The sequence below is a fragment of the Astatotilapia calliptera genome, chromosome 5 (assembly GCF_964374335.1).
Source record: "Astatotilapia calliptera chromosome 5, fAstCal68.1, whole genome shotgun sequence".
NCBI classification, from domain to species: Eukaryota; Metazoa; Chordata; class Actinopteri; order Cichliformes; family Cichlidae; genus Astatotilapia; species Astatotilapia calliptera.
In genome coordinates, this window is record NC_137426.1 from 32,997,511 (window position 1) to 33,019,681 (window position 22,171).

General features: G+C 40.1%; 1 protein-coding gene across 2 annotated transcripts in view; it reads left to right on the plus strand.

Annotated features, from left to right (window-relative positions):
• The window catches only part of cntn4 (contactin 4), a 201,486-nt gene that overhangs the window by 142,797 nt on the left and 36,518 nt on the right, over nt 1-22,171 (plus strand). The gene's annotated exons all lie outside the window — the stretch shown is intronic.

Below are 22,171 nucleotides of genomic sequence, written 5' to 3' on the forward strand. Positions count from 1 at the left end.
GAAAAACCCTGTTTGTGTGTCACCAAATACCGTTTTAATATTTTTTTAGCCGAGAATGTAGTGGTTTAATCTTCATGTGTCTGGTCGGTTTGTCAAGATACAGCCTCTTTGCAAAACCCGCTCGCCTCGCAAGCAATCCCACCGACAAAGCGCAGGCCCCGGTACACAGCTGTAGTAACCCCCGCTGACTTCTTTTACTGAGGTTATATTTATCGGTGTTTTATTTCCTGATGTTCTTATGTGTCCTACGTGTTTCAGTCGCCAATTCTGAATTTAACTAACATTAAAAACATGTTTAAGGAGGAGAGAGAGCAAATAAATCTGTTTAACATCTGATCTTTGGGTTTTTGTTCAGTAATCAGCATGACCTGTGTATAAACACATAAAAGAGATAAAGTTGGTGTTTCTGTCATGTAGTAACTGCTGGCTTTAACTGTACAAAGGTTGTTCGACACTATGAAACACATACAGACTTCATGATGTTCGGCTAATATTTTTATTGTGAATATTAATCATGAGGGTAAACGGCCCTGTACACCACGGAGCGAGGTCAGCATATCCACGATATCCACGATATCCTCAGCTCCATGAGTTAACACAAAGTTTCACAGCTGACTATCTAACTGCCAACTATTCCAGAGACGTGAAAATATACAGCATAAAGAAAAGTGTAAGAGACTCAGCAGCAGATTAGAATAACAGTTATACATTTAATAAATCACCAAATGAATCCAAGAAACGAGCAAACCTGTTCCGACAATTTGAGTTTGTATTCCCTCAGCTGCAGACTCGCTGCTGTTTAAATGTTTCAAAAGGAAGATTAGATATAAAAAACGTCAAAGATAGACTCAGTCTGCCTTCACATTTGATATGAGGCCAGCACGTATAGTGGCCTCAGCAGGCTATTACTGAAATACACGTGCTATATCATAAACTATGATATAAATAGGGAGGTCCTATTAACATGTTTTAAAGGACACCTTCCTGCCTTTAGTCTCATTCATGAGCAGTATTAGTTTTCTTCTAACATCCAGAAGTCTGCACCATGTGTTTCATAGATTGTAACAAGCCTTTGACAGGTAAACATAACATGACCGAAAAAGCAAAAAAAAAGAAAAAAAAAAAGAGAGAGAGAGAGTGTTGACATAAGAAGAGAAAATGCTCTCAATTATGGAGACAGGCAAATGGTTCATTTATGTTTGATGTGTGTTTATTCCTCCCTAAATATCGTTGGTGAAGTTTGCCATGCACGTCAGATTTTCCTGCGCATTTTTATACGTCTGCCAACAGAGAGAAAAAAAATCACATTCTAACTGACAGCTGGTGCTTAGAATACAGTTGAATAACTATTAAAAAACAGATGATATTTAGATGATAGTTCAGTCTAACACATGTGCCAGTAAACCATTAAACGTCTGTGAAACTATGCAGTTATGAAACGTAACTTTAACCTCAGCCAAACCGATTTGCTCAGTTGTAAATAAAACAGCGAAGTAAACGTGACCCGACAGACAGAACCTGAGTGAATGAAGTCCAGCGTTTAACCACTGAGAGCTAAAACTCAGCTGAGGTTTGAAAGCTGTGTGCCGGTGATTGGACATCAGCCGCCGATGAAGCTGTTCGCCTATAAAGTGCTCTGTAAGGAAACAAGCTCCAGCAGCTCTGCGCTCAGGGAAAACACTATATTTACTTATCTTGTGCAGAAAAATGCGCTGACATTACTTTATATCGAGCTGCCCAGTTAAACTGTGACTATCACCAGGTAACTTAGGCGTGTTTCTTGAATTAGCAGCAGGTGTTAAACAGCTGACAGATGAGGAGGAGGATGCATGCAGGTAAACTGAGGGTCTGTTGAGCTGATCGCTGGTTTCGTGAGAAAAATGTCAGCTCGTTCTTTATGTTACAGAAGCACAGAGACACAAGACCAGGCGGAAAGAGACGATCGTTCGGTGAAAATGAGAATCTGCGAATGCAACATGTGGAACACGGAGAGTGGAATATGTAAACAAACCGGTTAACGTAACCCCCTCGGTGCACTCTGCATGCTAACTGTTAGCAGAGCTAGTGAAATCTCTGAAAACATCTGAGCACTTTTGCAAACATGTTCTATGTTGACAACCTGACCAGACATACGGCGCGACATTCGCGGCTAAAACACTGTTAAAAGTGTAGCTGGTGACAGAAAAACGGGGTATTTTAAAACTACACCACCACCATTGCTGCCTGTGATTTGATCTGCATTCTGGGATACCTGGCTGCCCCAAGTCTACACAAGCAATCGATTATCTAGGATCGACCTGTTTTGACTTACTTTGCACGGCAACCAATCAAATGTTAGAGAAGCTGCATGGGCAGCGTTAACCCCGCCTCCTGAGTTTGATGGGTGAGGCTGACAGATAAAATTATTTCATGATGAGAGCCAGGCGCCAGGACTGCCAAAATGAAATAAATAAATATATCATTAAATAATTAATTAAATGTGTCAATAATTAATTAAATGTGTCAATAATTAATTAAATGTGTCAATAATTAATTAAAATGTGAAATACATAAATAATTAATTAAATGTGTCAATAATAAATTAATTACATGTGTCATAACTATTTATTTAATTAATTAATTCCAATTTTAATTAATTATTGCCACATTTAATTAATTATTTAATGGTGTATTTAATCAATTCATTATGGCAGTCCTGGCGTTCCATATATCTCCAGACAGTAAGTCATATATGGAAGCAACAGAGTACAATAAAGTGTGTATAATGATATATTTGTTCAGGACATGCTTTGTTTTATAGAGAATAGCAATGGTTTTTGACATTTTTGTTTTCACGTGGTTTATATGAGACTTCCAACTCAGCTTATCATCAATTATCACTCCAAGAAATTTATTTTCGTACACTCTTTCAATTTCAATTCCATTAACCCTTATTTTAGATACATTTTTCATTTGTCTAGTGCCAAAAATAATCAATTTTGTTTTCTTTATATTTAATGATAACTTATTTACATCAAACCAGTTTTTTAATATATTTAACTCCTTTTCCGCTGTAGTCAGAAGCTGTTCTAAGTTTTTACCTGAGCAGTACAGAGTGGTATCATCAGCAAACAATACACATTTTAACAGTTTGGAAACACTACATATGTCATTTATATATAATATAAATAATTTAGGGCCCAGCACAGAGCCCTGAGGAACACCACAAGTTACCTTCAACTGCTTAGATTTTACATTATTGAATTCGACATATTGATATCTTTCATCCAGGTAACTTTTCATCCACTTGTATGCCATCCCTCTTATGCCATATCTCTCTAGTTTATTCATTAATACAGAATGATCAATTGTATCAAACGCCTTTTTTAAGTCTATAAAAACACCAACAGTATATTCCTTATTATCTATAGCATTAGATATCCCTTCAACAAGTTCCATCACTGCCATTGAAGTTGACCTTTTCACTCTAAAGCCATATTGGTTATCACTTAGGAGATTATGCTTCTCAATATATTTATCAAGTCTATTAACAAAAAACTTTTCTAAAATTTTTGAGAACTGTGGGAGTAGTGATATTGGCCTATAATTGGTAAACTGACATCTCTCTCCGTTTTTATGGATTGGAATAACTTTTGCTATTTTCATTTGTGAGGGAAACACACCAGTTTGAAAGGACAGATTACAAATGTATGCGAAAGGTTGCAGTATATATTCTATAATACTTTTAACTAATATCATGTCAATACCAAAACAGTCAGTGGACTTTTTATTTTTAAATGTCTTCACAATGTTAATTATTTCTCTATGAGTTACAGCACCAATAAACATGGAGGACACATTCTGAGTAATATGTTTATTTAGGTCGTTATTATTTCTTGACTCTGGAATTTCTTTTGCTAAATTAAAGCCAACATTTACAAAGAAATCATTAAATTCATTTGCAATGTCTTTAGTTTTATCAAGCACAATATCTTTATCTTTTTTAAAATAATCTGGATAATTCTTATTTTTTGAGCCCTTTTTGATTAGACTGTTTAATATCCTCCACGTTTCTTGTGTGTTACTTCTACTTTGCTCCAATAATTTGTGGTAATATTCTTTCTTACTTGTTCTTATAGTATTTACTAATCTATTTTTATATAACTTGTACTTTATTTCAGCATCTTTTGTCCTCTGTTTTATGAATCTCTTATATAGATTATTTTTCTTTTTACATGCATCTTCTATCCCCTTTGTGATCCATGGCTTATTTGATCTGTGATGCTTTCTAGTGATTTTCATTAAAGGACAATGTTTTTCATATAGTGAAATTACAGTTGATAAGAATGCATCATATGCACTATTTGAATCTTCATTTGCAAAAACCTCATTCCAATTGTGTTCCTTTAAGTCCACCTGGAGGGCAGCAATGGCTCTTGTTGTTCTATGTCGTATCATATCAAATATTTGATTCTTTTGTGTAGTTTTAATCCCAAAATAATTTTGAAAAATTGCAAAAACAGGAAGATGATCGCTTATATCAGTTATAAGAAGTCCACCTACTATTTCATGGTCAATTTTATTTGTGAATATATTATCTATCAATGTAGCTGTATCAATTGTTATTCTACTTGGTTTTATAATTACAGGGAAAAGGGAGTTACTATACATTGTATTTATGAAATCTGTTGTTTTCTGATGTCCATTTGGGTTTAGCAAATTTATATTAAAATCACCACAAATTATTTGCACTTTTTTATCATTTAGGTTGCTAAACATAGCAGCAAGTTTTTCATTGAATATCTCAAGGCATGAACCTGGTGTCCTATAGATGCAACTTATAATTATATTGTTAGCTTTTTCAACATGAATTTCCATAGTGACACATTCCAATATGTTATCTATGGTGCTTGACATACATTCAATCAGACTACATTTCAAAACTTTATCTACATATAAAGCAACACCGCCTCCTTTTTTATTCACCCTGTTCATTGTAAATAATTCGTATCCTTCCAGTCCCATTTCACTAACTTTCTCATTATCGAGCCATGTTTCTGATATTGCAATTATATTAAACTTTTTTAACTTACTTAAACATTCTGTAATTTTAGAAAAAATTTTATACAGGCTTCTACTATTGAAATGTATGACCGACAATGCATTTGCCATTTTAATATTCACATTGAATTGGTCATCTGTATAGTACTCACAAGTATTATTGGTGTTATTGTAGAAGTGGGTATCTGGGTCAATGTTACTTTCAGGGTCATGCATGTTGTGCTCTGCATAGTTAAACGTTTTGAAGTTCGTTTTCTCAGCGTGTGTGGCAAAATAACCACCTTGACAGTCCTTTTCATAATCAAAGTCTTCCTCTTCAATATCTCCGAATGGAAACCTATAATCTGTGTCCAAACTTGTCATTTATGTGTTTTTGTTGTTGTTGTTTCCATTGTTTTTGAGCCATAAGGCCAGAAACACTTTCCATACCCATTGTTCATTATCCAATCGTCACTTTTCCAATAGATTCCATAGCAGATTCCTGATTATTTATATTGCTCTAAGTCTTTGAGTTCTCTTATCATCACAACTTTCGCTTCTTCGGGATTGCCATTTAGTCTTATCATTACTTTGCAGTTCCTCGTCCATGTCGCTTGTATCTTATTTTGTTTTCTCAGGCTGCGTGCCTGTCTTGCAATTTCAGCAGTCTTTTTCGTTAAATGTTCATTTAAATACACACCAGTCCCTTTTAGCTTCTTACCCTGTTTCAGTAACTCAATCGTTGTTTTGCGACTCACAAACCGAAGAATGATTGCTGGCTTTGTTTTACTGTCTTTTCTGGGGAGCGTGTGGCATGCTGCAATATGATGGCGCTGAATACTTACATTCTTCGTTTGAAGGAATTTTATCACTTGCTGTTCAAGCATTTGCAGCTCCTCTACCGGGGCATCTTCACCGTCTTTACCTCCGCCAGCTGTTACTCTGGCGTAGGTTCGGTGTTGCGTCTCCAGACCACTTATGACTAAATCATCCATTCTTGTGTATTGTTCAAGGTCCTCGATTCGCCGTTCCAAGTCGTCTATTTTCTTGTCCTTGTCATTTATGAGGTTTTTTAGTTGTTTTATTTCATCCATTAGGTCATGTAGCATACCTTGTTGTTTAGCCACTTTGCTCAGTTCATCAGACATGAAATTAAGCGATTTCCTAATCTCCTCCAACTCCTCTTCAACTCCTGGGTTTGCTTTTTTAGGTGGCATTTTGAAAATGATGAGATTGGTATTTCCTTGTGATGGCCGTTGAAGTCACTGTTGATTTACTTGTTGGTGCCTTGCTAGAGGAGCCTGGGCCCAGTGGCTGCTGGAGGATCCTGGGCCTGGTGGAGCAGGAGGATCCTGGGCCTAGTGACTGCTGGAAGAGCCTGGGCCTGGTGGCTGCTGCAGGATCCTGGGCCTGGTGGCTGCTGGAAGAGCCTGGGCCTGGTGGCTGCTGCAGGATCCTGGGCCTGGTGGCTGCTGGAAGAGCCTGGGCCTGGTGGCTGCTGCAGGATCCTGGGCCTGGTGGCTGCTGCAGGATCCTGGGCCTGGTGGCTGCTGGAGGATCCTGGGCCTGGTGGCTGCTGGAAGAGCCTGGGCCTGTGGCTGCTGGAGGATCCTGGGCCTGGTGGCTGCTGGAAGAGCCTGGGCCTGGTGGCTGCTGCAGGATCCTGGGCCTGGTGGCTGCTGCAGGATCCTGGGCCTGTGGCTGCTGGAAGAGCCTGGGCCTGGTGGCTGAGAAGGAACACGAGAAGCTGGAGAAATACCAAGGGCTCAGAGAAGAGCTCGAGAGGATGTGGAGGGTGAAGGTAACGGTGGTCCCCGTGGTAATCGGAGCACTAGGCGAGTGCACAAGCTAGGCGAGTGGCTCCAGCAGATCCCGGGAACAACATCGGAGATCTCTGTCCAGAAGAGCGCAGTCCTGGGAACAGCTAAGATACTGCGCAGGACCCTCAAGCTCCCAGGCCTCTGGTAGAGGACCCGAGCTTGAAGGATAAACCGCCCGCAGGGGCGTGCTGGGTGTTTTATATAAGCAGAGTAAATAAATGCAGATTACTAAAAATACTGTAGCATCTTTAGTGTAGAGGTGATGATATATAGATGTACTGTGTGTGCAGTGATTGTGAAAAATAAACTGTCTAATATTTCAGCAGTTCAGCAGCCTGATGGCTTGTGGGTACAGACTGTGCCTGGATCTGCTAGTGCGGGAGTGGATGCTCCTGTACCTCCTGACTGATGGCAGGAGGTACAGGTCATCAAAAACTTTTAATATTAGACAGTAATAACCCAAGTAAATGAAAAATTGAGTTTTGGATCTTTGGATTTCATTTATTAAGGGTAACTAGTTATCTAAACCTAACTGGTCCTATGTGGAAAAAATGGTTGCCCCTAAAACATAATAACTGGTTGTGTCATCCTTGGCAGCAGGAAGTGCAATATAGAGCTGGGCGATATATCGAGTTTTTTAAAAAATATCGATATATTTTTTAGAGATGGACCGATCCGATATTACGTATCGGTATCGGTCCGATACTGACCTAAATTACTGGATCGGATATCGGAGAAAAATAAAAAATGTAATCCGATCCATTAAATATCACGAAAGCACCTCACAAAACTTGCAACACGCCGTAACTCACCTCAGAACGTTAGCATGTCGGAGCAGTATGCATCACGTGATAGAGCGGCGGTGGCATGCGGGACCTGTGGTCTGGATAGCATTTGGAGCTTCGCTAGCAACCTGGCATTTCATCTCCGACAAAGTTATCCCCGAGAGAAGTAAAGCAAGTGTGTAAGTCCATCTCTGAATGTTTGTAAAGCATTCCTGCGTTAAGCTTAACGAGCGACTGCCTCTCAGGCTGCTACTTCAATCGTGAAACTGCTTAAATGATCAGCTGATCGGCTTTTCTGTCGCGAGTCCGTCTTTGTTTTTGGCCCACTTTGCACCAGAAAGAGGAAACCAGCGGCTGAACAACAGCAGCACGTTTAAGCTTGATAAGCTGTTGTTAGAATTTATTTAATATTACTTTCTACACCAGGATCTTTTTCTATGTAGCTGACGCTGGTAACTGTGCAGGGGCGGATCTAGCAAAGTTTAGCCAGGGGGGCCGATAGGGCATTAACTGGGAAAAGGGGGCACAAAGACATGCTTTTCTTTCTTATTCTCATTTAAAATGTCTAGCTTTTAATAAATAATTATCTGACACACAAAGTTTTAATTTGATGTAAAATGAATAGAAGTCAATTACTGTATATAGTGACTATTAAGTCTAATATATACCCTAGTAAGCTATAGTACTTTTTCCTTTGGGAAGGTACCATCTGTGCAGTCTGCAATTTTGTTGAAGAAAGATGTTGAATCTGTTTAATATTTCTTGAAAAATAATTGATTTCTGTGCATTTTTTTTCACACTGCATCAAATTAAGGTTGATTACGTCGATTAAGCATCATGAGGTGGAGCGTGAGGGGTGGTTCCCTATTTTTTATTTATTTATTTTTGTTGTTGCTGGGAGTTGGAACCCTATTAGTTAGGTTGCTTAATATTTATGCTAAGTACTCTTTAAAATACCAGAATAGGGAGGATGGTGTAGGTTTAAGTTTATTAGATTGATCAGTATTGCTGAACTATGAAATATTTTTTTTGTATACAGGTATAACAGAATAGCTTTAGTGTAGTTGTTGTTTTAAACTTGAGTATGAACTTATACAAAATGCAGCAAGATATTTAAAAAACAGTTTTGTTGATTAAAAAAAACACTATATCGGATTCATATCGGTATCGGCAGATATCCAAATTTATGATATCGGTATCGGACATAAAAAAGTGGTATCGTGCCATCTCTAATATTTTTATACGAGATATAAGATGTGACAATATCTTTTATATCGATATAGTCTATGTTACGTTATAATTATAGTTGTGGAGCCACAAGTTTGCCTCTCTTTTGTCTGCTTTTGTCTTTACGCAACGTTACTTGGGCTCGCCTCTCCTTCACTGAACACAACTCCCCCTTCTCCCCCATTGCTTCACCTGCAGGCAGCGACAAGATGGACACGGCAAATCTCCGTTAACGAGTTACTGCGCATCACCCCGTGCGTGGGGCTGGACGGCGTCAACGTGTTAACGAGCTAACCACGGTAACACCATGCACGGCCTGAAATCCTTTCATTCTCTCAAAAGTTGACAGCGCGCCTTATGTATGAATTCTGGTTGTGCTTGATGACCGTGAACCGATTTTATGTGGTACACGGCGCTCAGCAATCTGTCAAAATGTTTTAGTTCGACTTTGGTAAGCTACGGAGCTGCACCAGCTTGATGGATTGTCGGAGCATTACAGCTACCGAGGAGCCTCGCGGAGTGATACGTACTGTGCTTCAACGTAATATTACCGTATTGTGTGTGTATAAGGACCATAAATGGCACCTGTTAAGAGACACGGTTATGAAGCGGATTTCAAACTCCAGGCTGTCAGTCACGAACTTGGAAAGAGAGCAGCTGTGAAATCTGTCTTTGTTATTGTGCTCAGCGTCTTTTAGTTTACATTTTGACTGCACAATTGTGACCTTTTTGTTTTGCACAAAAACAACATATTTTTCTTTTATTAATGGAGCATTACTATTTAATAAATGCTCATAATTTACTTTTGAGTAGTTTTTTTCATGTACATCTCTGCTGTATATTAATAAAAGTGCCTGTGTGACATCTGGGACACAGCTTTGACTAAGAACTCTCTTTTTGTTCTTACTTTATGGCTTTAAAAAAAAAAATCGAGATATATATCTTATATCGCCATCCAGCTAAAAAATATCGAGATATAAATTTTGGGTCATATCGCCCAGCCCTAGTACAATAACTAGGAAGTGTTTCACATCACTCTGGTGGCCTTTCTTTCTTTCTATTTTTTTTTTCAAGCATCATCAATGAACATTGCAAACAGATTTAAATCTGGACTTTGACTAGGCCACTGCAAAATCCTTTAAACGTCAGGACACAAACTGATTTCCAGACGTTCTCCTTCAGGCTTTCGGGTAGAGATCGTGGTTCTATAAATTACACCTGAAGCACCTGAGCAATCCCAGACTCCCACGCTACCACCATGTTTGACTGTTACTGTTAAGTAGTTTTACAGAACTGAAACCTTCCAAAAACCTTCCACCTTTTCCTAAAAGTTTTGGGAATTATCAAGAGGTTTTTGTCCAAATGTGACATAAGCCTCCATCGATTTTCTCCAGCATATCCAGTTCAACAGAAATCAGAGTTGTGGGGGAGCAGGCCATCAGTCTGCACACCTACAGTCAATTTAGAATCACCAGTTAACCTAACCACATTCATTTTATTGTATTTAATTTTGTCTAATAGTAAAATTAGTTTGATCTGAAACATTTAAGCGTCACAATTGTGGGGAAAAAGTCAGAAATGTGTCTTTACATTGTATAAATGTGTAATTTGTCCAAAACAAAATGACGTAACAACAACAGTCAGTGAAAAAATCAATGTTTTGAGGGTGGGATTCAAAATCACACCAGAAATTTGCATTAAAATTATATAGACTATATACATATATTCTTCATTTAGAACAGCAGTCCCCAACCCCCGGGCCGGTCCGTAAGTGGTTTGATTGAGAGTTGAGGCTCGGGTGTGAAATTTATGGTTTTCAGGGTTTTTACTGGTTTTTATTATATTTTTTAAATTATTTTTATCGTTAACTCGGTTTCCCTGGGTCTTTTCCCGTGTGTTATGAATAAATCTTTTTTTTTTGTACCAGTACTGGTTTTATTTTGTTGTATTTATCCGCGACACATTTGGGGACAAATAATACGATGAAAGCTGTCAAAACAGAATGTTTACTTGTTTTTAAATGCGTACTGTATGAGAACCAAATGTGGGAGACGTGGGCATCACCGGGCTTGAAAGACACCTCTTCTGTCCACGTTCGGTGAAGAGTCCGAATAAAAACAGCCATTATTCTTTGAGTTGTGTGTCTCATGGCGCAGTAATTTGTGTTTAACATGTCCAAATTACACTCACCCTTGTCATAAAGGAAATACTTATCAAATCTCAAAGTGGCCACATCCGAGCAGCTTGACACACTAATGCACCAGCGGTTTCAAAGTCAGGCCAATTTACTTTGAGAAATCAAATGCTGTTGGGAAATTGGCTCAAATGTCAGCTGCTGCTTCCTCTCACATTTCTTTTTTTATAACAGGTTGCAAACCGAGCTCAGATGTACACTTCAGACGCTCTTTAATTCCGCTTTCTACTTTTGCCAAAGTATTGACACACGCATCGAAGAGCAAGCGTGAAACATGAATCAGTGAGAGTGAGAAATTACTATTGCAGGATGTTCTGTGATTCATTTCATGCCTGGAGCAGAATTGAAATCATCTGCTAGGTATGTTTAGAGAGCTTTAAGTGGCATCTGTGAGTGTCTGAGCTTGTAGGTGAGGGGCCTAGCGCGACACGTTGGAGAGTTAAAAGTGAGACGACGTCGAAGACTTTCCATATGGCCTGGATGTTGATTGGTCCATTAGTCTGCAGGAAGAGAATCACTTGCTTTAGCTTGATTGGCCAGATTTTATCTGTAGTCATGACCCGCTGCCACTCTGTCCGTCCTGCATATTATATATATCCCTCCTACGCTGGCACAGCAAATAAGCATGGCTGTCACGTAAATGAAGAGATGTCTCGCAGAGTGATCTCCATTTATAGACCCATCTGTTCAGCCAGACGCACTCCAGAAAGGATCAGTGTCAGGAGAACACCAAAACTGCGGAAGAGGCATAGAAGTGAACTTTGCATTAATTTGCTTATCACACATCTTTCCATAATGCGTTTTTTCCACCCCATCTTTTCAAGGATGTTTTAATAAGACACTCATCAAATGTCTCAGGGCTTACGTTTATGAAGACTTGGAATTAATAAGCGCCGCGTGGAAAACAGGTGTATTAATAAAAGTGCTGATTAAATGATCTGTGTGAACGGACAGCCCTCTACTTCTATTTCCGTCTCCTCTTTCTCACGCTGTATGCTGTTATACTTATTAAAAACATTGTTTATCATGTTTAAATGTCACTTCACATTTTTACTCATTAGATCTGTAATTTCCTCATTTGGCTCTAATGGAACATCTGCTTGTAAAGTGGAGTTCTGACTCTCCGTGGTGGTTAGCGGCGTGAGCGAGACCTGAATGCTGAGAGTTTATGCACCCAGAAGGACTCGTTTCATTACTCTGGCTTCAGGAAAGGTTTACTACCTGACACACCTGCAGCGGACAGCTGACTGGTGCTTTTCATTTTGCCTTTGCCTACACCTCTCCACCTTGTCTGCAGCTTATAAAAGTCACGCAAAAGAGTGTGGTCCCACTCACATGAGAATGGGAGCAATCCAAGGATTAGTGCTGTGCTGATCCTGGCAGCTGCAGACAACACCCAACACTGTTCAGAGGTGTGTGTGTGTGTGCCGTGTGACACACACACACACATCCGCATAGCAGATTAAATGTTTTATTTATCCAAACATGTCTCAGAGTTGGAGCTGCTCAGGAGGTGGAAATAATCTCATTGGTTGCTTTAAACCTCAGTGGGCAGAATCCTACATTTCCTTTAGAGGCAGTGTCAGGTAAATGTTGAATCAGTAGTTAGAGACATTTACTAACTCAACTGTTTTAATGGTGAATATCATCTTTTTCTTATTATGAAAAAATACATAAAGAGGCTACTATAATATCAAGCCCACACATATGCCATGGACATGCTGTGATCACATGCTGAATTTGAACTAGATGAGCATGATTGGCGCATTGGTCATTGTGCTCTTAGCAGGTGTGGATTATAGGCATGTTGCTATGTTAGAAGCAAATGTTCCTATATGTTGTGCACTATGAGGTTGCATTTTTATAATATAATGTAATTGTTTAGACACTTTACATTAATTTGATTGAAAGTGTAATGGTCTTTAGGTCAAAAAATCTAAAACAATTATCCAATAAAACCATAGTGCAGCGAGTGTAAGTAGGGGCAGGGGGCTTGTTGAGCTATGTTGTGTATGGGACTTTAGTGATAGTATCACACCCCCAGGAGCAGCGCTTGGCTGTGTGGCCAAGTGTAATATATTCATTAGAGATGGCACGATACCACTTTTTTATGTCCGATACCGATATCATAAATTTGGATATCTGCCGATACCGATATGAATCCGATATAGTGTGTTTCAACAAAACAGTTTTTTTTTTAAATATCTTGCTGCATTTTGTATAAGTTCATACTCAAGTTTAAAACAACAACTACACTAAAGCTATTCTGTTATACCTGTATGCAAAAAAAATATTTCATAGTTCAGCAACACTGATCAATCTAATAAACTTAAACCTACACCATCCTCCCTATTCTGGTATTTTAAAGAGTACTTAGCATATATATTAAGCAACCTAACTAATAGGGTTCCAACTCCCAGCAACAACAAAAATAAATAAATAAAAAATAGGGAACCACCCCTCACGCTCCACCTCATGATGCTTAATCGACGTAATCAACCTTAATTTGATGCAGTGTGAAAAAAAATGCACAGAAATCAATTATTTTTCAATATATTAAAATATTAAATAGATTCAACATCTTTCTTCAACAAAATTGCAGACTGAACAGATGGTACCTTCCCAAAGGAAAAAGTACTATAGCTTACTAGGGTATATATATTAGACTTAATAGTCACTATATACAGTAATGGACTTCTATTCATTTTGCATCAAATTAAAACTTTGGGTGTCAGATAATTATTTATTAAAAGCTAGACATTTTAAATGAGAATAAGAAAGAAAAGTATGTCTTTGTGCCCCCTTTTCCCTGTTAATGCCCTATCGGCCCCCCTGGCTAAACTTTGCTAGATCCGCCCCTGCACAGTTACCAGCGTCAGCTACGTAGAAAAAGATCCTGGAGTAGAAAGTAATATTAAATACATTCTAACAACAGCTGATCAAGCTTAAACGTGCTGCTGTTGTTTAGCCGCTGGTTTCCTCTTTCTGGTGCAAAGTGGGCCAAAAACAAACCAGAGACACGGACTCCCGACAGAAAAGCCGATCAGCTGATCGTTAAGCAGTTTCATGATTGAAGTAGCAGCAGGAGAGGCAGTCGCTCCATATATCGTTTGTTAAGCTTAACGCAGGAATGCTTTACAAACATTCAGAGATGGACTTACACACTTGCTTTACTTCTCTCGGGGATAACTTTGTCGGAGATGAAATGCCGGGTTGCTAGCGAAGCTCCAAATGCTATCCAGACCACGACAGGTCCCGCATGCGGCAGCCGCTCTATCACGTGATGCATACTGCTAACGTTCTGAGGCGAGTTACGGCGCGTTGCAAGTTTTGTGAGGTGCTTTCGTGATATTTAATGGATCGGATTACATTTTTTATTTTTCTCCGATATCCGATCCAGTAATTTAGGTCAGTATCGGACCGATACCGATACGTAATATCGGATGGGTCCATCTCTAATATTCATTATGCAACAACTCACAAAAAACATTTCTTGTTGTGACAAACGGTATGACGAGAAATGAAGCCAACACAAAAGTGCCATAAATAAATGAATAAATAAATAAATAAGACTTCCCACTTGAACCTAGCTCAAAAAACTACTATAGAGTCTTGTGTTAAAATGAGAAGAAATCAACAAGTTTACAGGGTGTTTAAAACCAGCAGTTTGCTCGTCCCTGAATCGATACTCTCAACCATCTCTATGTGGTTGCTTTTAGCCTTTGTGACTAGTGTATAGCTTGTGTGCGGCCTAAAGTCAGCCGAGTTTAGCATAAGTTATGCAGATGGTTGTCATTTACATGTTCAGCATTTAACTAAACTCCAAGGAAGAAGGAAGGATGTTTTTCTTATAAAAAATTTGCTCACTAGCCAAAATTAGCCAAAACCCATTGCGCTAACCAAGTTAGCTAGTTAGCACTAGTGTTAGCTAACATGTGCCCAAGACTATCTTCCAAAAAAGTCATTTATGATTCAAGGAAGTAATATATGAGTCAACCTGAATACACAGCAAAGAATATAAGCATAGTGACACACTGCACACTGCATGGTTAAATTCTTCTTTTTACTATTTAAAAAATTGTTCATTTTTAGAGTCACTGTGTCTCTTTAAACACTGAAATAAAATATCCCACTCTGCCGTTACTGCAATTTACTGCAACTTCAGCATGTGTGTACGTTTCACGCTTTAGAAAGACAAAGAGTAAAATGGACACGGTGGACAAGTGTGTCTATTATACACTCAACAAAAATATAAACGCAACACCTTTGTTACTGCTCCCATTCCCCATGGGATGGACGTAGAGACCTAAAATTCATTCCAGATACACAATATAACCATCCCTCCCAAACAGTGGTCACAAATCAGTCCAAATGTGTGGTAGTGGGCACATCTGCTATATTGAGATAATCCATCCCACCTCACAGGTGTGCCACATCAGGATGCTGATCTGACATCATGAGTAGTGCACAGGTGTACCTCAGACTGCCCACAACAAAAGGCCACCCTGGAATGTGCAGTTTTGTCTCACAGCAAAATGCCACAGATGCCACAAGCAATGAGGGAGCGTGCAATTGGCATGCTGACAGCAGGAATGTCAACCAGATCTGTCGCCCGTGCATTGAATGTTCATTTCTCAACCATAAGCCGTCTCCACAGGCGTTTCAGAGAATATGGCAGCACATCCAACCGGCCTCACAACCGCAGACCTCGTGTAACCACACCAGCCCAGGACCTCCACATCCAGCAGGTTCACCTCCAAGATCGTCTGAGACCAGCCACCCAGACAGCTGCTGGAACAATTGGTTTGCACAACCAAACAATTTCTGCACAAACTGTCAGAAACCGTCTCAGGGACGCTCAACTGCATGCCCGTCGTCCTCATCGGGGTCTTGACCTGACTCCAGCTCGTCGCCGTAACAGACTTGTGTGGGCAAATGCTCACATTCGATGGCGTCTGGCACGTTGGAGAGGTGTGCGCTTCACGGATGAATCATGGTTCACATTGTTCAGGGCAGATGGCAGCTGAGAATGTCCCAGTTCTTGCATGGCCAGCATACTCACCGGACATGTCACCCATTGAGCATGTTCGGGATGTGCTTGACCGGCGTATACGACAGCGTGTACCAGTTCCCACGAATATCCAACAACCTCGCACAGCCATTGAAGTGGAGTGGACCAACATTCCACAGGCCACAATTGACAATCTGATAGACTCCATGCGACGATGTGTTGCACTGCATGAGGCAAATGGTGGTCACACCAGATACTGACCGGTTCTGGGTCCCCATACCCCCAATAGCGCAAAAAACTGCACATTCCAGGGTGGCCTTTTGTTGTGGGCAGTCTGAGGTACACCTGTGCACTACTCATGATGTCAGATCAGCATCCTGATGTGGCACACCTGTGAGGTGGGATGGATTATCTCAATATAGCAGATGTGCCCACTACCACACATTTGGACTGATTTGTGACCACTGTTTGGGAGGGATGGTTATATTGTGTATCTGGAATGAATTTTAGGTCTCTACGTCCATCCCATGGGGAATGGGAGCAGTAACAAAGGTGTTGCGTTTATATTTTTGTTGAGTGTACGTTTTCTATGATACTGGGTTGCATCAGCAGCCCAAACACAGTGACTCTACAAATAAACATTTGTTTTAAATAATAAAAGAAGAATTTAACCGTGCAGCGTGTCACTTTTTGCATATTATATGAGCCTCAAATTGTGGCAATTATGTAACAATAATAATAATAATGTACCCGCTTTTATATAGATTTTTTCTAGTCTCATTAAATATTTGCTTTAGACAACAAGTCGCATTTTAACCATACATTCATACAGTGCTTTATTCTGTTTATATAAACACTTTATTTACTTTATATCTACAGCCAATTTAAAATTGTTAACCTAACATGCATGTCTTTGGACTGGTGGAGGAAGCTGAAGCACTAAAAACGAAACCTGCGCAGATTCAAGGAGAACATGTACTCTGCATAAAAAGACCTCAGGTAACCAGAGAACCAGAAATCTTGTTAATGATGTCTGATGGTCGCGTACTAACCACTCTACCACCATGCTGCCTAAGATTACAGCATTAGCTGCTCTACTACGCATAAGAACTTGACCGAGAATCAGGTCATTTACAGGTTCTCCACGAACATACGTGTGAGACTGACAAAGGCCGACAGTTTTTCATCTGTCCCCCAGTACAGTCACAAACTGTACTCTTTCACCAGTCACACCAGACCGACCAAATATCCACAGCGCTACAGTATCACTGCGTCTGGATTCTGACTTGAAGGCGTTCGGTCACAGCTTTGCATCACTGGCTCCTCAGCCAGGCACATACACCAAATGCCTGTAGTACAATAAAGATTTTCCGGTAACCATGCGTGTTCTCCACTGTTGTTTGCCAAACACTTCAAACAGTATTAACCCTAACTCTAATTCTAAAAGACCTTTTTTTTATCTTTAACAGCAAAAAAGCACAAAGGGATCCTCTGCCTTTCTTTTATCAAAGTAAAGTTGTTTTATAATCAAATAAAACCAGTCAGTTTTCTTGTACGTTCCCTATATTTTATATAACACTGGCACCGTCGGCCTACGCTCAAATATAAGAACAAGTCTCTGCATTTCATGGATCATGGATTTGTGATAACGCTTCTTTCTCCCTGGGGACATGTTGGCTTTAGTCGCACAATCTTTTGTATGCAACCATCAAACATCAACATCAACAAACGGAGGATGTGAAAACCATGTCTATGCCACTGTCATTGTTAACTGCACAATGGCAGGGGACAGGGGTGAGTGTGTGGTATCTGTATATATTTTTGTTATTCTTGTATCAAAGATGCACAAAAAGCAGTCTGTGCTTCGTGTCCTAAAATAATTCACTGACACATTTCTTTAAAATGATATGTCTTCATCTTTTCTTTTTTTTTAGCATCAATAGCAATCTTAAGAGTTGCTAAGTGTAGCGGCAAGTCATTACGCTTGCTGGTGTGTCTAAATTTCCAGGAATGATGCTTCGGAAGGATTTTGCCAACTTAACTTTTACTGAACTACTGAGCATTACGATATAATGTACGACTGCATTACCATATGTCCGTCATTGTGTGCAGAGAACAAGAACGGAGTTTGGGAGGAAGAAGAGCGATAAAAAGCCAGAGGAGAGGAATTTAACATGCCTCTGATGCCTCTTTGACTCCCTGTAAAGGTGATCGGTGTTGAAGGGCGCTGACTTAATGTTCTTCGGCCCTCGCTTGTCAGTCATGATCACAGGCATTAATTGATTTTGCTGTTGTATTTGGAGACCATCAAAATGATTTGTAGATCAATTTGCCTTGCCGCTATTGTGCCGCTACCTCTCGCGGCCCACAGCATCACTCACAGGCAGAATATATCCTTTAAGCTGTCACTATTTCCCATCACGCAGTGCCATACATTGTCAGTCATCTATCAGTCTGACTCAACATTTGCTTAATTAGCACTTTTTGCTCTTCAGAGCAGGAGGGGGAGGGTTATAAAAGCCGTGCCTGACAAGAATCCCGCTTTTCACTAAACTCAAATAACACTCTGAAGTGCGATAAAGTGAATTCCGAGATGTTTGCCGAGATTAGGTCAGAGCCCTTTTTACCCGTCTGCATCCCATGTACTGCTCGCCGGGATTATTTTTATCTGGAAGACAGTGGCTGATATCATTTTTCAAAGTGAGAATCCGCCAGCGCAGCATGAGTAATCCATCTTGGTTCCTCTGACAATTTCCTGTGGAACATGTGTGTGCTCTTTATTCCTGAAAAGATCCCTCAGCACACGAGTGGAGATGAATATCTCTGGAAGGGGAATAAACCATCGGAGCACTTTGCGATTAAAGGAATCCTCTGGAAGCGCGTACACAACGCCCACCGTGCGGCCCATGCAGATAAACTCCCTCGCCTTGCAGTGCAATTACCAGCACAATCACATCATGTTCCACTGGCGGGAATTAAGATGTTCTCAATCAGGTTGCTTCATTAAGACACCTTCCTATAAAAAATGCACACTTATACACAACATTTATTCTGAGAGGATTCATTTGCACCAATGTCCTCAGACACTACAGTGGTGTGTGTGTGTGTGTGTGTGTGTGTGTGTGTGTGTGTGTGTGTGTGTGTGTGTGTGTGTGTGTGTGGTGTGTGTGTGTGTGTGTGTGTGTGTGTGTGTGTGTGTGTGTGTGTGTGTGTGCGCGCGCATAAAGTATGTTTAAGCTAGGAGGTTTTAGTTAGTTTTTAAGGTTTTTTTTAGCACTGATAGTTTAACAGCATTTTCGTGGCTGGGGATGCTTGGGATTATACGTACCTTTTCTCTTTACTGCTGAACTGCATCCATATTTGATTTTTACTCGTTACTTGGGAAATAGACCCAACAAGCACTTCCCAGGGACAAAACATCCAGTATTCAAATGGCTCAACAAACTTTAGCTAGAACTACTTTATAATGTTGAAAACAGAAGTATAATTCCTGTGCCTGTCAAAAAAAAAGCCACACACACAGAAATAAAAAGGAAATAAAAGAAGGATCCATCCTTGCTGTTGAAGCTATGTGGAAAAAAACTTGGCATTTCCCTGCTTACATTATGGTAATTCACATTGGAGCTGTAGCAGTAGTGTGCATTTCATAGAGTAAGAGATTAATACTTGCACTGCAGCTCAGCACCCCTTTGTCCCCTGGCCACGTTTTTATAAAGCTACAATATTGCCAAAGAAGCTTTAATTCTAACCGGTGCCCTGGAGACAAGTGTCAATACACAGTGAACCAAAAGGAAAGTCTTTCAAGTACTGTCTGCAACTTACTCCACTGGTAATGGAGCTAAATAGGAAAAAAATATATACGATCAGCACATAACTCTGCCTCGGGTTGCGTAGAGTGTCTTTGTTGAGACTTGGAGAGCGAGTGCTTATTTTGTGTCCATCATTCTTAATCATTTGCTCTGTCTTAAAGCAAGAGCTCCCTGCAAAGAGCGGTCACAAAGGCGCTTGTTATATTGTTGCTGAGCTTTGAGTGACACCTTCAAAAGATCTCCTGTCAGGCGGGTGTTTTCTACACGATTGATGGTAATTTTGTGGAAGGTACCGTTTTTGGTGGTTTTTTTGTTTGTTTATATAGTTTAAAGACTTGTAGGGTAAACTGGTTGGGTAATTGAGCTGCTTAATAACGTCTAACACACACAGAGAGTGATTTGTGCTTTTTGGCAACCTAGCGTTTTATTACGATGAGGCTCAGCACTGACTCAGCAGCACATGTAAGGCACAGCTAACAGGTATATTTCTCTGCTTTCACTCTAGTTTTGTGTGTGTCATCTTTAATGGTGAACAGCATGAAAAGCATGTTACATTTAACACATTGGTTCCTCATTATGCAGCACTGTAGTAAGAAGTCATGTTTGTGGTATGGCAGTTAATCGTTTAGTACTCTATGTTAGGCCTTTGGTCACTGGATTATTGAGCTGAATCTAAACTTAAATAATCACGATACATTCATTTTTCCTGCTTTTTTAGAGGAATTGGACCTTTCTCTCTAACTGTGCACAAATGTGTTCATTTTTCATTCATTTCTGGAAGATGTTGCATGCATATATATTTGGCAGCTGTCTTAGGTTTTGGATATTTTTCTTTTTCACTGCTCCAATAACTTTTGTGTTTTATTGTAGCTGACAGGCCCATTGCTTCCACCTTCTGACAACAGTCACATGTTACATTCAAAGCACAACCTCTGGGACTGAAAAATGAAGCCACATGTAATTGCCAAAAAGTACCCTTCTTCTAATGACCTCTGGTTTCAAACATGAGTCAGTCTTGATTGCCTCCCATGTCAAAATGCTTAACTTTATATGCATTGAAAAGCATGTTTACAGCCTCAATTTCCCAATTTTACAACTTTATGATGTGTTAAAATTCATCTTTCTGGATACTGAACAAAAACCTCAACAGTGAAGGTGTCATATGACCTGGAGCCAGGTCGTCACGGAAACTCTGAGAAGTCAGCCGTGAGACGAGTGTACAGGAAGTGCAACTACAAAAATATTTTGCTTAAACGGTCTCATCAAATGTCTCCTTCCTAGTGGTTCATGTCCCGCTCGATGCACGGTCCGCTGTTTTGCAGTCCTTCCTCCACTTCATCTTCCAGAGCATCTTCCAGTGTGACGTTTGCAGCCTTCATGTCATTTTTGATTCATCCAGTGCTGTTTTGGTCTTCGCCGTGTCCTGTTGCCACCCAGGTCATGTCGTGTGAGACCCAGCGGCCACCTTAGCATCTTCATCTCCATTGTGTGAAGAACTTGCTTATGCTTGGTGGTCGCTAGCTAGGACGCTGACCTGTAGAATGCCACTGGGAGCACAATCGACTTGTAGACTTTCGCCTTGAGGTAGATTGGCATCCTCTTGTCGCACTGGACTCCAGTGACCTGACGCCACTTCATCCACGCTGCGTTCACACAGGCTCTGGCGTCTGGTAGGGTTTTGCAGTCTGAGGTGACAAGGGACCCGAGATATTTGAATTGGGTGACTTTGATCAGTGGCTCGCCATCAATGGTGATGGCACCGTCGGTCTGGGGGACGCTTTCGAGACTGTCTCATCAAATATATTGCACCAAAATGTATTCACCCATCACCAGTCCCCAAAATTGTGTTTGAAGTCCTGTGGTTGGAAATTATAGCACAGCCATTATTTTGTTGTTACCTTTAAAGGGATTGCTTCAATGATAAAACACCATTAAAACGTTAATAAGGCAGCTTGGACTGCTATCAGTCTGTTTCCATTTTGCAAACGAATAGGATCAAGCTGGAAATTACATGGAGTCTGTTTGTGATAATATAGCAGTTAATTGTGGTAAGTCTGCAGAAATTGCATGTACATACACAGATATTCATATTAACAACTTCCTTTCAAGTTCAGAGAGATGTCTAGAACCACACAGATCGGGAACAGAATTTAAATAATTCCTCCAGGAACAATGAGGCAGTTTAACAGCAGAGTGAAATGGGTCCTCAGCAACCTGCTTTTATATGCCAATGTAACTGGAATACAACCAGCTGACAGACAGTTACGTCTGGCCCCCTACTGCAAAGGCATGCATTGCAAATGAGC